The sequence below is a fragment of the Geotrypetes seraphini genome, chromosome 1 (genome assembly GCF_902459505.1).
Source record: "Geotrypetes seraphini chromosome 1, aGeoSer1.1, whole genome shotgun sequence".
Classification (NCBI taxonomy): Eukaryota; Metazoa; Chordata; class Amphibia; order Gymnophiona; family Dermophiidae; genus Geotrypetes; species Geotrypetes seraphini.
This window is the reverse complement of record NC_047084.1, coordinates 139,367,091-139,382,535: the sequence shown is the minus strand read 5'-3', so window position 1 is coordinate 139,382,535 and position 15,445 is coordinate 139,367,091.

Sequence of the window (15,445 nt, the reverse complement as noted above, 5' to 3'; positions counted from 1 at the left end):
GGGGGGGAGGGGGAAGGGAAGGTATTTGGGTTTGCTAAAGATATTTATCTATAATATTGCAATAATATATGTATGTGCAGTATAATAATTATGTGAGGAAGGGACGGAGAAAAGGATTGGTAATGGATTAATTTTGTGTATTTTAAGTGCGTTATGTATAATGCTCATGTTTAATATAGTTGTATTGCACTGTCAAAATTTGAAAATCAATAAAGAATTAAACAAAAAATACATTTCCAGACCGCAATACCTTCCAGATCGATACGATGTACATCATCAAGAGACTGGACATCACAGTGAAATATCATCTTCCTTACTTTCCTAAGAATTTTACAAAAAGAGATGTCTTTAATAGTTTTCGGAAACGCAAATATGAAATCAAAGAAGCAAACAAAATGCGCAGTTCCGAATCCCAACTAGCAGCCTGATATGCAATTGTTCAATGCAAAAACCTCTTGTAAAGACATTCTCGTACTGGAGGGAACACAAACAATGAAGTTATCCTTCAACTAAAGGTCCAGCTGCAAACAATCCCTTCAGCTCTCTCCCACCAACAACTGCTAGTTGGTGACTCTCTGGTCCAATCTACTGTATTACCTCCCCAGGGATTTCCTATGAATGTCTCCACCCAAGCTGTCCTTACTGTCAGATTGTATTCAGGGGTAAATTTCTGTCTCTAGACATGTTTCTGGTTGGTTTGTCTCCAGTGCATCTAAATCTTAAGGGGGCATGTCAGAGGCGTGTTTTGGGTGGACTTAGGGTGGGCTTAGGACTTGGACGCTCTGCAGGGATAATCAAACCTTTAAAAGTGTTCAGAGCTTTTTTTTTAGACGTTTGAAGCTAGACCTGTTTTAAAAGCATCTAAATCAGGGGTCTCCAAAGTCCCCCCTCGAGGGCCGAATCCAGTCAGGTTTTCGGGATTTCCCCTATGAATATGCATTGAAAGCAGTGCATGCACATAGATCTCGTGCATATTCATTGGGGAAATCCCAAAAACCTGACTGGATTCGGCCCTCAAGGGGGGACTTTGGAGACCCCTGATCTAAATGCTAAAAAGTTGTGCAAACTGACCCGATGATTACTGGAGTGATGAAGGCATGACCCCCCCCTTATTCCCCCAGTGGTCACCAACCTTCTCCCACCACCCAAAGGTGTGAAAAAATAGTTCTGTCCAAGCCTGTATAACGGATTCACATGACATTGGCAGAGCAAAGCAGAGGAGCATTCTAAGGGTTACTGCAGTGAATTTCATATTAAAAGTCCCAGGTACTGATGTCACTATAACTTGCTTATACCATTTTGTATGGTGAGCCCACCAAAACCAACTGTACTTACATAAAGATAACACCTGCAGGCAAAAGAGCTATTGTTGTGGTGTACAGATGGGTACAGTAAGTTTTGGGTGGGCTTTGGAGAACTTGCGATACAATATAAACAAGTTATAGTGACATCTGTATTTGGGACTTTTAATATGAAATCCACTACAGTAACCCTTAGAGTGCCCCTCTGCTTTGCTCTGCCAATGTATGTGAGTCATGTGAATCTGTTATACAGGCTTAGACAGAACTATTTTTTCACACCTTTGTGTGGTGACCACTGAGGGAGAAAAGAGGGGGGGTCATGCCTTAATCACTCCAGTAGTCATCTGGTAAGTTTGGGCAACCTTTTAGCCCCTCTGCTGTACTCAGGAATGCTCTGTGAACAGTTTGCTAAGAATGCTGGCTGCTTGGATGTCAGAAAAAAATTGTTTTTCATGTGGATGTCTTCATATTTGAGAGTGGCCCAAAAAAGATAAGAACATAAGAATTGCCGCTGCTGGGTCAGACAAGTGGTCCATAGTGCCCAGCAGTCCGCTCACGCGGCAGCCCTCTGGTCAAAGACTAGCGCCCTAACTGAGACTAGCCCTACCTGCGTATTTTCTGGTTCAGCAGGAACTTGTCTAACTTTGTCTTGAATCCCTGGAGGGTGTTTTCTCCTATAACAGCCTCCGAAAGAGCGTTCCAGTTTTCTATCACTCTCTGGGCCAAAACATCTAGATAATTTGTTTTCAAACAAAAAAGACAGACGTCATGCATTTTGAAAATGGACATTTTCTCTACTGGATTTCTGGACGTCTTTCCCAAAATGTCCAAACTCAGACTTAGATGTCCTATTGAAAATGCCCCTCTAAGGCTATTAAAAGGAGAGCCACAATCTTAGATAACAACAAAAAAAATGCCCTTATATCATACTATGAAAAGATCAGACAAGAACAGCCACAAAAATAGCTCATAAACCACAGTGTCTGTATGAACATATGGGAATCTGTGCATTTATCCATATTTTATATTTCTGAGGTCTGCTCATTTAGAAAAGCTGTAGGCAGAGTCCTGCCCCCCTCCCCCCTTTTACTGTCTCCACCGGTATTGTTTCTAAAACTGTTTTGAACTTTTGCATAACAAGATGTTATTACTGTTTCCATGCTGAAGAAACCAGCAGAAGTAACTAGGCAAGGGGCAATGGAAAAACAGAGATTCACTTTGCAAGGTAATTTGCAGCTGCAAATTATAGTCAGAATGCTGGCTTTAGAAAATAGTAAACAGATGTGGGCAGCAGAGTTTGGTTATGAGTCTTATTCAGGGATATGCATTTGTTTAAAATGAAATAGAAAATGCCAATTGTGCTTCCTATTACAATGCATTGTTTGTTGACAAAATGAAAGAGGAACATTTTCTTAATTATTCTATTGGTTCTTTGGCTTCCTGCTCACCACAAAAAACATTGTTAAAAAGATCTGGAGCTTCCCCACCCCCCATCCCTTCCAGAGTCCAAAGGCGCAGGATGGTCCTATTGCTCCTTCCTGTCACGGCCAACTGTGGACCATGCCTGGATCATTTGGAGAATCCAGATTCAGTAAATGGCACTCAGATTTAGGCTCTGTACAAACACTTTCCTTAGTTGCATAGCAAAGGTAGGAGACCCTTAGGGTGGTGGCAACTCCTGCCTTCTCCGCCCCCCGCTTCTTACCCATCCCACTTTTGCATGCACCTTCCTACCTCTTTAAATCTACACCGGTACGAGCAGCATCTACAACCTGCTGCCTGTGCCAGCCTCGGTTCTTCCTCCGACGTCACTTCCTGGTCCCGCAACCAGGAAGTGACTTCCTAGGGAGATCCCCAGGCCAATGCCAGCAGCAGTATATTGTGCGGTAGCCACGGATTTTAAGCACTGATTGGCCAAGTCAAATCAAATCATTCCATGCAAATAGCTGGTCTATCTTTGCTCACTATAACTTAACCGGCCAGTGCTTAAAATCGGCTAAGTTTGAGTTGGCCCAAAATAGACTGGCTATTCAATCCAGGCTCAATGCTAACTACTGAAGTTATCCAGCCTTCCTTCTGTGGCCTGAATATTGGCGAAACCATAAACACAAATACACAGTCGGTGTTGAAATAAATAAGTAGAAACAAAGTACACACAAAAAAAATTTTTTGTACAAAAAATAATACTTTTTAACAAGGGAGATGGGCCTTAGAGACCTATGGTCAAGCAGTTGACTGCTGATATTTGTTGCAGTTCAGTAACTCAGTCATCGCGGCCCAAGCTCCCTTTGTTAAAAAGTATTATTTTTTGTGCAAAAATTGTTTGGGTGTACTTTGTTTTTACTAGAGAATGACATGGTGGCAGTTACCCGCGGGTAGCCGCGGATAACCTGCTGAAACGGAGGGGGGGGGAGTGCTCACTGTGGGCACGGGGACAAGGCCATCCACCGCCCCGTGGAGTGGTGATTGGCCTTATCCCCGCAGTTAAGGGAGAGAAGGTGCGTGGTCATCGATCGCACGCGGCCCCCTCCCTCCCTAATTACCTACAGCCAAATCTATCTCCCTCCCTCCCTCCCCCTTACCTTTGCGGCACTTTCGTAAAAAACTTACTAAAGCCGGCAAAGCCTACCTGCCTGCAGTCAAGTGTGTGTGGGCGGAAGCTTCTCCTCTGACGCAACTTCCGGTTGGTAAATGCTAAGTGTTGGCATTTACACATTGAGGTTGTGAAATATCAACTTAAATACCGTGTTTCCCCGAAAATAAGCCCTATCCCCCAAATAAGCCCTAGTTAGATTGACCCCCTAAGCCCCTCCCTAATGTCTCTGACACTCCCTGATTCACCGGCGGCAGCACTTTCTCCTCCCCCCACCCCCATGTGCAGCATCTTTCCTCACCTCTCACCCATCCCCCTGTGCGGCGTCTTTCTATCCCTCCTTCCCATCCCGCACAGCAGAACCCCGCCGACCCTCCCACCGTGAGGCCGACATACATCATTTCCAAACAGCGGCGGCGGTGGCACTGAACAGGCTGCTTCGTGGCCTTCCCCGCAGGGCTTTCCCATCCCTCTGCCGCATCACTGATGATGTCATCAGTAGCGCAGCCAATTATTTTGAGACAAGAACCAAAAATGGGGGTTAGGGGATTAAGGAAAATCGATCCTTTAATCTCTTGATTTGTGCTGAAACAAGCTCTTTTATGAAACCTATGCCTGCTTGGAGCTGATACAAAACTAATGGGCAAATTGTATTCCATATGCACTTCTCCCTCCGTATTCGCAGTTTCAGCAATCGTGGTTTAGATTATTTGCGGTTTTTAGCTTGCTGGCTCCTCCCCCCCCCCCACCCCCCCCAATTACATCAGCTTGCAAAGAGAAATCGCCGATTCCAAGCATTTACAGAGAAAATCACCGATTCCCAGCACTTTCTTCACCATGTTTTGCTTCTCCTTCAGCAACAGGCCAGGTCTCCCGCCATGTTATTTGCGGTATTTTTTGTATTTGCTGGTCTGTTAATCCCCTATCACAGCAAATACAAAGAGAGAAGTGTACATGAATTTCCATCGTCAAATAGGGAAAACTCATGCAAACATTTTTGGCTCATTCAAAACAATCCCAAATCATACTCCCTTGAAATTCAGTGGCATGTTGTGAGGGCTTTCAGGGGATTCAGTGAATCCCCAGCTCTACAGTCCTGCTATATTAAAATTATTTCGCTTACTTTGTGCTTGATGCAGTTTGATTTGCTGAGTAGGCAGCCTGCTCAACCAGTCAAACTGCATGAAACAAAAAATAACACCTCCCCCCCCAAAAAACCCCCAAAACAAACAAACAAAAAAAAAGCAGGGCTCTTAGGCTAGGGATTCTCCAAACCCTCCTGAAGGCCCGGATACTACTGACCTGAATTTGATTGGCTGAGCAGCAGCTGCCTGTTGCCTGCTCAACCAATAAAACTCAGAGCAGTGCCCTCAGGGCCTTTAGGGGGTGGGGTTAAGGCCCTGACCACGCACCACTGCTGAAATCTATGTGTTGCAGTCACCGACATACACACGTAAATAGTGACAATTCTGAAATTGTCATTTTCACATGCAGATAATATTCACATGCGAATGTTGCTCTTCCCATGTATATGCTTCTAAAATAAACTCTTTAATATAGTATATCAAGAGGCTTTAATCAATTTGAAAATTCTTTTCTTAACCATAATGGGGGGGCTCTAACCTGAGTGGAAAACAGATATTTCTGCAAATATCTATCTTTCTATGTGTAAAACTGTTCTCAAAGGAGGCACGACGACAATGCAATTTCATTCCAAAAGTTCAGTATTAAAAGGTGATATTCTGAATGTGATTACTTCGTGTAATTTCTTGCACTCACCATATAATCTTCTCTTCCAGAATTAAAAGCAACTTATTTCTTGCTGAGTCTGTAAAATCTCCAAGAAGAACAATTTAATGTTCCAATTACTAAGATATGCAGAAAGTTGCTTGCAAGGATTATATTTTCTCTCCTACACTTTAGTAGGCTGTAATCTTTTCATTATATCAGGCTCTAGGCACACAGGCAAACTATTTGGGTCCTGAAAAATGACAACATTTTGAGTAACACCAAAAAAGGAGAGAATAAAACTCCTCTGCACCAAATACGTAGCAAGAAAAACAAGAAAGCAGAGATGACCAGGTAATCAAGCTGGCAAATAAGTTTAATACATTCCAATTCATATGCAGGTGAGTCAGCGGTAATGCAAGGACCTGACACAGGCCGTGTTTCAGATAAACCGCCTACATCAGGAGTCCAGAGGAATCTTGTGATTATTGAGTTTGCCATCTCAAATCGTGTTGGATGCCATTTATAATTGATTCTTTTTATATACAGTGCTCCCCCAGTCATTCGCGGTCAACGATTCGCGGTCCCAGTCATTCGCGGTATTTTCTGACCGCGAATGACCGGGCAGGAGAGGGCAGACGGAGAGGAAGGAGAGGGTAGCCAGAGCACTGGCGAGTGAAGGAAATCGCTCGTGGTATGCTCCGACCGCCTCTTCCTGCACTAAAGTCGGGCTTTGACACGCAGCTCCTGATTGGTGAGGCCCGACTTTAGTGCAGGAATCGGCGGTTGGAGCATACCGTGAGTGATTTCCTTTACTTGCCGGCACTCCGGCTGCCCTCTCCTGTCTCCCCCGCTAAAACCGTACTCGTGGTTTTTCAATATTCGCGGGGGTTCCTGGAACGGAACCCCAGCGAATATTGGGGGAGTACTGTATTCTTATGATTCATCAACTTAGTTGGCCCGTGTTGAGTCCTTGTTCTACTATTTTCTCATTTGCATTTAAGCCGGATTTTATTAAATTTATTTGCCAGCGTGATTGCCCGGTCATCCCTTGCATTTCTTGTTTTTCGTCATTTGGACTAATGCAGTACCCCCCTCCATTTTTTCCACATTCTAATATTTTGGAAAGGTGTTTAGTTGGCCTATATAAAGAACGCCGATAGTTTTCAAGCTCTGGAGAGTGATTTTTCTGGTGATATTTGGATTTTCCTGAATAATCATCACAAAAAGGGGATGGGGTTTGATATTCTGCCTTTAATTACAATCAAAGCAGTTTACATATTATATATATAGCAATGGAGTGTTGTGGTTTGCCTAGAGTCACAAGGAGCTCCAGTGGAAATCAAACCCAGTGTCATTTGTTTTTTGACCACTGTACTAACCAATAGGATAATAATAAAAATAATAATAATAACTTTATTTTTCTATACCGCCACAATCTTGCGACTTCTAGGCGGTTTACATTCAAGAGAGCTGGACATTCAGCGAGTTACAATATGCAGATAGTCAGAGGAAATACAGAGTACATCAACTTTAAGAATGCAAAAAAGTAAAAATGTACAGTACGCTAATACATTTCCGAGAGGACCTGTTAGGAAAAGGTCGCGAATTACAAAAAATATATCGAAAATTACAATATACAGTTTAAAAGTTTTCAGGGGGGACATATTAGAAGACATGTCCCGAATTGCAAAATACGGTTTGATTAGGATTTCAGAGGGGGTATATTGGGAACGAGAAAAGAAAGAAGTGTTCGGTGAAGATTCTGTTTAGGTGATATATTTGTCGAATAAGGCAGTTTTTATGAGTTTTCTAAAAGCGTTGTAGGTCAGTCTAGCTTTATTAATGCAGTTGTCTAGCCAGTGTTGTTGTTTGTTTGCTTGGTACGCGAAGGTTCTATCCAGAAAGGTTTTGTATTTACAATTGGTAATACTTGGATGTGCAAAAAGATAGCGGTTTCTGGTTTGTCTTATAGGGCTGTAGAATGTGAAGTGAGATAGCAAGTACGTAGGAGTTAGTCCCAAAACTAGTTTGAAACATATGCAGGAGAACTTGTAAATTATTCATGCCTCGACAGACAGCCAGTGCAGTAATTTGTAGTAGGGGGTGACATGGTCGCTCTTTTTTAATCCAAATATCAAGCGGACCGCTGTGTTCTGAATAATTCTGAGTTTTCTCACTGTTTTTTGGGGTATACCCATATAAACGATATTGCAATAGTCCAGAATAGAAAGCACTAGTGATTGCACTAGTAATCTAAACGATAGTGGGTCAAAGTATTTTTTGATGGTCTTTAGTTCCCATAATATCAGGAAACATTTTTTTACCACTATATTCGTGTGTTCGACCATTGTCAGGTGTGTGTCCAATGTGACTCCCAATATTTTTATTGTATTAGTGATCGGGTAATCGTGGTCTTTTATTCGTAATGTTGTGTTGGTAATTTTATCCGTTGGGCTTGCAAGGAAGATTTTTGTTTTTTTCTGTGTTAAGTTTCAGTTTGAAGTTGATTGTCCAATGTTCTATTTCAGTCATTATATGAGAAATGTATTTTGAGATTTCGTTTGTAATGCTGTCTCAGCACCTTGAGGTTGTGGGTTCAAATCCCATGCTGCTCCTTGTGACTGTGGGAAAGTCACTTAATCACCCCATTATCCCAGGTATATTAGATAGATCGTGTTTATCTCTTCAGATCTTTTGCAAAACCTTAAAACCCACTATGTTTCGTAGCTTTTTTAGGCTACAGCTCCAATGAATGTTAATGGATCTTTCTTTGTGATCTAATTGTAAACCGAATCGAACTTCTATTTTTAGGAGATGATTTGGTATATAAGACTAAGAATTAAATTAGATTAGATCAAATTAGATAAAGACCTGAATGGTCCACCCAGTCTGCCCAATAGGTACATGTATTACAAATCCATGATTAAGTTCAATTGTCTTTGTTCATTGATATTTCTGGGTTGTAGACCATAGAAGTCTGCCCAGTAATGTGCTTAGGTTCCAACTAGTGGAGTTGCCATCGAAGCTCACTCCCAACTATTTAGACCAGGGGTAGCCACACTTTTTGGGCTTGCGAGCTACTTTTAAAATGACCAAGTCAAAATGATCTACCAACAATAAAATTTTTTAAAAATAAAGCACACTGTACGCTGAGAAAATGTGAATTATCATTCCTATTCCGGGGTTTTTTCAAAGAGGTCAAAGCAGATGACTCTATGCACTGTCTCCTCATTAACAACCATACAAAAATAGACAAATACCCACCCCCTCCCTTTTTCTAAACCACAATAGCAGCTTTTAGCGCAGGGAGCTGCGCTGAATGCCCAGCGCTGCTCTCGACGCTCATAGGCTCCCTGCGCTAAAAAACGCTATTGCAGTTTAGTAAAAGGGGGCCATAGTGCAAAATATAGACAGCAGATATAAATTCAGACACATTTTGATCACTAAATTTAAAATAAAATCATTTTTCCTACCTTTGTTGTCTGGTGATTTCATGAGTCTCTGGTTGCACTTTCTTCTTCTGACTGTGCATCCAATCTTTCTTCCCTGCTTTCAGCTTGAATGCTTCCTCTCCTCCAGACCTCATTCCCTCCCCCAACTTTTTCTTCCTCTCTCCCTGCCCTTTCTTTTTTTCTCTCTTCATGCCCCCTTTATTTTTTTCTGTTTCCCTTCTTTCCTTCTGTCTCCCTGCCTGCCCCCTTTCTTTCTTTCTTTCTGCCCTCTCCCAAGCCAGTGCCGCTGCCATCGGGGAACAGGCCCCAAAGCTGCCGCTGCCCCAAGCTCTGCCTGCGTCGGGCCGACCAGCATTCCTCTCCCCGACTTCAATTCTGCCGGAGAGGAAGTTCCGGCCCAGCCAGGCAGTGATTGGCTGGCCTGAACTTCCTCTCTGACGGCAGAATTGATGTTGGGGAGAAGAAGGCTGATCGACCCGGTAGATCGCCAAAGCAAAGTGAGTCTATCACCGGGCTCCGCGATCGACTCCCTTTGCCTTGGCGATCTACCGGTCGATCGCGATCGACCTATTGGGCACCCCTGATTTAGACCATCCCAAAGCAGATGGAGGGGGGGGGGATCAGAGAAGAGAATGGGGGAGGGTGCCACCACCCCAGGCGCCTCTCACCACCCTCACTATGCTTGGAGAGATTACTTCTAGAAAGACCCTGAGGAAAAGAGTGGAGAATCGGGAAGCAAACTTTCCTTATAAGAAGTAAGGCCAAGATGGGTACAGGAGAAATCCTATTTGGACCCCTTTCCAGTTTGGACTCATTCTGCCTTCTGTGATGATAACCGTGCTACTGGTATCTGTTTCAGGACAGTGAAATCAAATTGACAAGTTATGGGGAACGGTCAGTGTGCTGGACAGATGTAAGGAGGAGATTGTTCATTAGTATTAAAATTGTCACAGCCCCCTGGAGCTGGAGCCTGTAAAGGCATCATTCACCCCCCCCCCCCCCCGAATTGTGCTTTTTTCTGTGCTGTTTCCTGCTGTTTATTTAAAGCTCTGTCGTCTAATTTTGGAGAAAGACATCATGGTTTGACTATCAGGGAAGCTCTATGAAAGCGTACAAAGCCCAGAGATATATTCTGATGGGATGAAAAGGAACGGCTTGCTACACCATACGTCTTTTTCAATTATTAATAAGCACATTTAGTGGGCTTTTTGTTTTTTTTTAAGTTCTTTAGCTTGCATCTTTGATATGCCATTTAACTAATCCTTTGTTTGAAGAGTGAGGGGGTGTATGCTATAATTATAATCCCTTGCTGTATTTAGAAAGCTCTTTAGCACTTTTTATATCACATTAGGCGAACGTTGAAAACTGCAGAATCTTGACCTGAGCGAAGCATTTCCCTTCCTTATTCAAAACTATAAGTATCCCCCCAAAAAACACTTTACAGTTTAGCAGTGATGTGAAGAGACATTTGTGGCCCTATATGTAGTGGAGGTGGTGCAGTCCCAAAATATTAATTTTGCTTAGTTTCCTGTAACATTTATGGGCGTTTTTGTTTTTCATGTGCTTTATTATGATTTTATTTCGGGAGTGTAGCAGCATGGCTAGCAGCCGTCTGCAGGGCCTCACACACAGGTTTATTTATGATATTTTATTTAAAACGCTTATAGCCCGCACATCAAACATCTACGCGGGTAACGGCAGCACATACACAGTGAAAACAAAACATAACAAAACAGACAGGCCCTTAACCCAAAACCAATGCCTAAAGCAATTAGGACCAAATAGCTACCACTGTATACGTTGCTCGTATTTGGAAAAGCTAGTCGGGAAAAAAAATATACCTTCCGGCTTTTCTGAAATACCAGGAAGTCGGAAATTAGATGAATGGAATCTGGGATTGAATTCCATAATGTTGGTGTGGCCAATTGGAACATTCTAGATCAGGGGTAGGCAATTCCGGTCCTCGAGAGCCGGAGCCAGGTCAGGTTTTCAGGATATCCACAATGAATGTGTATGAGATGGATTTGCATGCACTGCCTCCTTGAGTGCATGAATTGCCTACCCCTGCTCTAGGTCGATTAATAACTTTAGTAACCAAGCGTAGCTGAGGGACAACCAATAGGTCCCTATTGCAGGTAAAAGTCAAGAGTACTTCATTTATGTAGACCAAAAAGGCTGTAGTCAGATCTGTTACTTCATAGGCTTTGTCCTTTCAAGTAGAGCACGGGTGTCAAAGTCCCTCCTTGAGGGCCGCAATCCAGTCGGGTTTTCCCCAATGAATATGCATGAGATCTATCAGCATACAATGAAAGCAGTGCATGCAAATAGATCTCATGCCTATTCATTGGGGAAATCCTGAAAACCCAACTAGATTGCAGCCCTCAAGGAGGGACTTTGACACCCCTGAAGTAGGCTCTCTCTCAATTTATTCTTCATGGGCTAGTTCTGAGCCAGGCCCAAACACTCCAGCAACTAATGCCACATCAGGTCTGTTCTGGACACACATCCACAGATGGATTATGCCACTGGATTGGCTACTGACCTCTGGCAACACACAGTGAGGAGTCTGGCCTGTGGTGTTTCATGGCCTTCCCCCATGTCATATGTGGCTCCATTATGTCACTGCTGCCCAGCTTAGGGCTCCTCAACCTACAGCACCTGGTATTCCCAGGTGGTCTCCCATGCAGGTATTAGCCAGGCCTGACCCTGCTTAGCTTCTAATAGTAAGAGCAGGTCTACCCAGGGAAGCAAGGCTGTAGGGTTAACTGCATGTGCTTTAAACTAAACTAAACCTTAAGCTTATATACCACATCTTCTCTATAAATATAGAGCTCAACGTGGTTTACAAAAGTTAAAAGGGAAGTACAGTGGAAGTTGGTGGTAGGGGGAAGCGGAAATGTACATTTTTGAAAATAGCCAAGTTTTTAGGAATATTCTGCAAGGTTTTCTTCTACTTTAGCAGTCTTCTGTCAGTGCATCATTAAGAGGGTTGGATGAAGGAACTGTGGTGACATGAGCCAGCTTTTGCATTGACACCCCACAATCTGGTATCTTTCTTCTCCCCCCCCCCCCAAACTGTGATTTGGTATCTCCTCTTTCAAATTTTCCCCCTTCTGTTGGAGCAGGTGATGCACTGGCTCAGGACACTAACGATAAAAGACGTCAAAATTTCAGTCCACCAGCTATTCCTTTAGAAGATAAACCAGATTTGCATTTTGACAGCCTTTATCACTAGCATCCTAGGCCAGGGCCTCACCTGCTCCCTAGATTGAGCCAGCCTCGACCATTTCACTTCTGGAAGCTGACTTGACTGCGTACAGTTTCCCACCCCGGGGAAACACTTAGCCCTGGCTACTTCTCTTCCTAGGCACTCCCTTCGGGTACTGCAGCCTCTGTTGCCACTCCGTTAGAGATATCTCTAGTCTTGGCCTCTTTCCTGGAAACCACTTCACTTGGGTCCTCTCTGATCGGTTCCGTCTCAGGGCACTTAACCACCTTCCTGTCTGAGCCCCGCCCCTCTGACTTAGCAGGCGTAACTCCACCTACCTTACAGTGGCCCATGGAAAACTAGCCGCATACCACCTACTCTCTAGTCTTGGCCTCTTTCCTGGAAACCACTTCACTTGGGTCCTCTCTGATCGGTTCTGTCTCAGGGCACTTAACCACCTTCCTGTCTGAGCCCCGCCCCTCTGACTTAGCAGGCGTAACTCCACCTACCTTACAGTGGCCCATGGAAAACTAGCCGCATACCACCTACTCTCTAGTCTTGGCCTCTTTCCTGGAAACCACTTCACTTGGGTCCTCTCTGATCGGTTCTGTCTCAGGGCACTTAACCACCTTCCTGTCTGAGCCCCGCCCCTCTGACTTAGCAGGCGTAACTCCACCTACCTTACAGTGGCCCATGGAAAACTAGCCGCATACCACCTACTCTCTAGTCTTGGCCTCTTTCCTGGAAACCACTTCACTTGGGTCCTCTCTGATCGGTTCTGTCTCAGGGCACTTAACCACCTTCCTGTCTGAGCCCCGCCCCTCTGACTTAGCAGGCGTAACTCCACCTACCTTACAGTGGCCCATGGAAAACTAGCCGCATACCACCTACTCTCTCACAGGGAACAATATTTTTACTAATAAGCACTTTTTCAGAAGCAGTTCATAACTTCTGAAAGATCGTTCACTATTCACAAAGAGGTCCTTTGACTAAGCTACAATAAATGCTAGCATGTACTTGTGCAAGTTAAAAAGGGTTACTGTGGGATGTGCATAGAAAAATATTTTTTACTTTTTGTTGGAGGGGTGTGTCAGGGAGGCACTAATCCAGTTTGCCTGTCCACGTTACCTAGGGTTACCAGATTTTCCAATCGGAAAATCTGGACCACTAGTCCCGCCCTCAGGTCCATCCCCTTTCTGTAATGCCCTAATCCCTCCCACAGACTTCCTCCCTGCCCAAGGTGATTTGAGGAGGCTTTTCAAAACCCAAAGTACCGGGTTTTGAAAAGCCATCCAGACACGTCTTCAAAAGGAGAACATGTTCGGGGAAATCCAGACTTCTGGTAACCCTAACATTACAGTACTCTAACTGGGTGGCATAGGTTTACTGCATGAACCCTTACCAACTTCAAAATAGGTGTTAGTAAGGGTCTTATTTGGTTCATAGACAACCCCGCGAAAGACAAAGGCGCGCGCCGACAACTGAGCGCAAGACGGAGGCGCGCGCCAAAGAAAATTACAGTTTTTAGGGGATCTGACGGGGGTTTTCGTTGGGGAGCCCCCCCAGTTTACTTAATAGAGATCGCGCCGGCGTTATGGGGGGGTTTGGGGGGTTGTAACCGTCCACATTTTACTGTAAACTTAACTTTTTCCCTAAAAACAGGGAAGAAGTGAAGTTTTCAGTAAAATGTGGGGGGTTACAACCCCCCAAACCCCCCCACAACGCGGTGCAATCTCTATTAAGTAAAGTGGGGGGTTCCCCCCATGCCCCCCCCCCGTCAGAGCCCTAAAAACAGTAATTTTGTGCAGCGCGCGCCCCCACACTGCGCTCAATTGTCTGGGCGCGCTCTTTGTCCCGGCGCGCTTTTGACCTGACACCCCTTATTCTATAAACGGCGTCTAACCGTGCAAAACTTGTAGGCACCGGTCCTTGTGGTTTCAATCAACCGCTAGGCGTGCTTTATAGAATCAGGCCTAGCAGCGCCTAGGTGTCCTTAGCCATGTTCCCTCTAAGCTGAGCATGTCAGCAATCGCTCATACATTCTAGGAGCGTCGCTCACAGATTTTTCAAGGTCGCTCACCACAATGCTTGCAATTCTGGAAAATTGTTGATTTTTAAAATTTCTTGCTCTCACGCACAAAAAACCCCCACATTTTTAGAACGTGGGAAAAAATTAGCATGCACCTGGCCAATCCTTAGAGGGAGTATTGGTCTTTAGGCAACATTAGAAACATAGAAGATGACGGCAGATAAGGGCCATAGCCCATCAGGTCTGCCCACTCTACTGACCCACCCCCAAGTCTACTATCCTAGGGATCCCTTGGCTTAACCCTCTAAGGGATCCCACATGGGCAACCCATTTGCTCTTAAATTCTTGCACACTGTTTGCCTCGATCACCTGCACCGGGAGCTCGTTCCAAGGATCAACCACTCTCTCGGTGAAGAAATATTTCCTGGTGTCGCCATGAAATTTCCCGCCCCTGAGTTTGAGCAGATGAGGTTGGCGCCGATATATTAGGCCAGATATGCCTAAGTTTACCACGCCTATTCTCTGCCCCTAACCATGCCTACTTTCCAGATAGATGTTGTTAGGTGTTGGGCGTCGCTAGGTACCACATAGATATCCATGTGCAACCTTAATTAGTAATAAAAAAAAATGGGTTTTAATCAGTATGAATGGTTGGTCAATTACCATACACACAAAATTGCTCCACTCGATGAGCTGAGAGTAATGCCTTTAACGGAAAAAAAGCCTCAGGTTTGTTTAGGCAGGGCATAAATGCTCAAGCCTCCTCCACCCACATCACTGGCAGAAAAAACTTCCGTAAAGACTCTTTACTTGCCGCTAAGCTGATTTTAAATATGGGACAAAAATCGCTTGAATAGCAATGTTGCCAAATGTGTTGAAATGTAAACGTGGCGTCTCCTTAAAAGCCAACGTTTCACGGTCCACTACCGCTTCTTCAGGGCTTCCTGACACCCCCACATCTTCACACCACTCTGTAAAAATAAAATAGAACTCTTAGCAGGCTCTCTCTATTTTACAAGGAGAAAATCATGCAAGCACTCACTGTGATGCTTGCTTATGCGATCTCTTCAGCATCTTTTTTTGTTAGGCGGCACTCCGGAACATTAAAACGAGATGCACCAATAACTACTC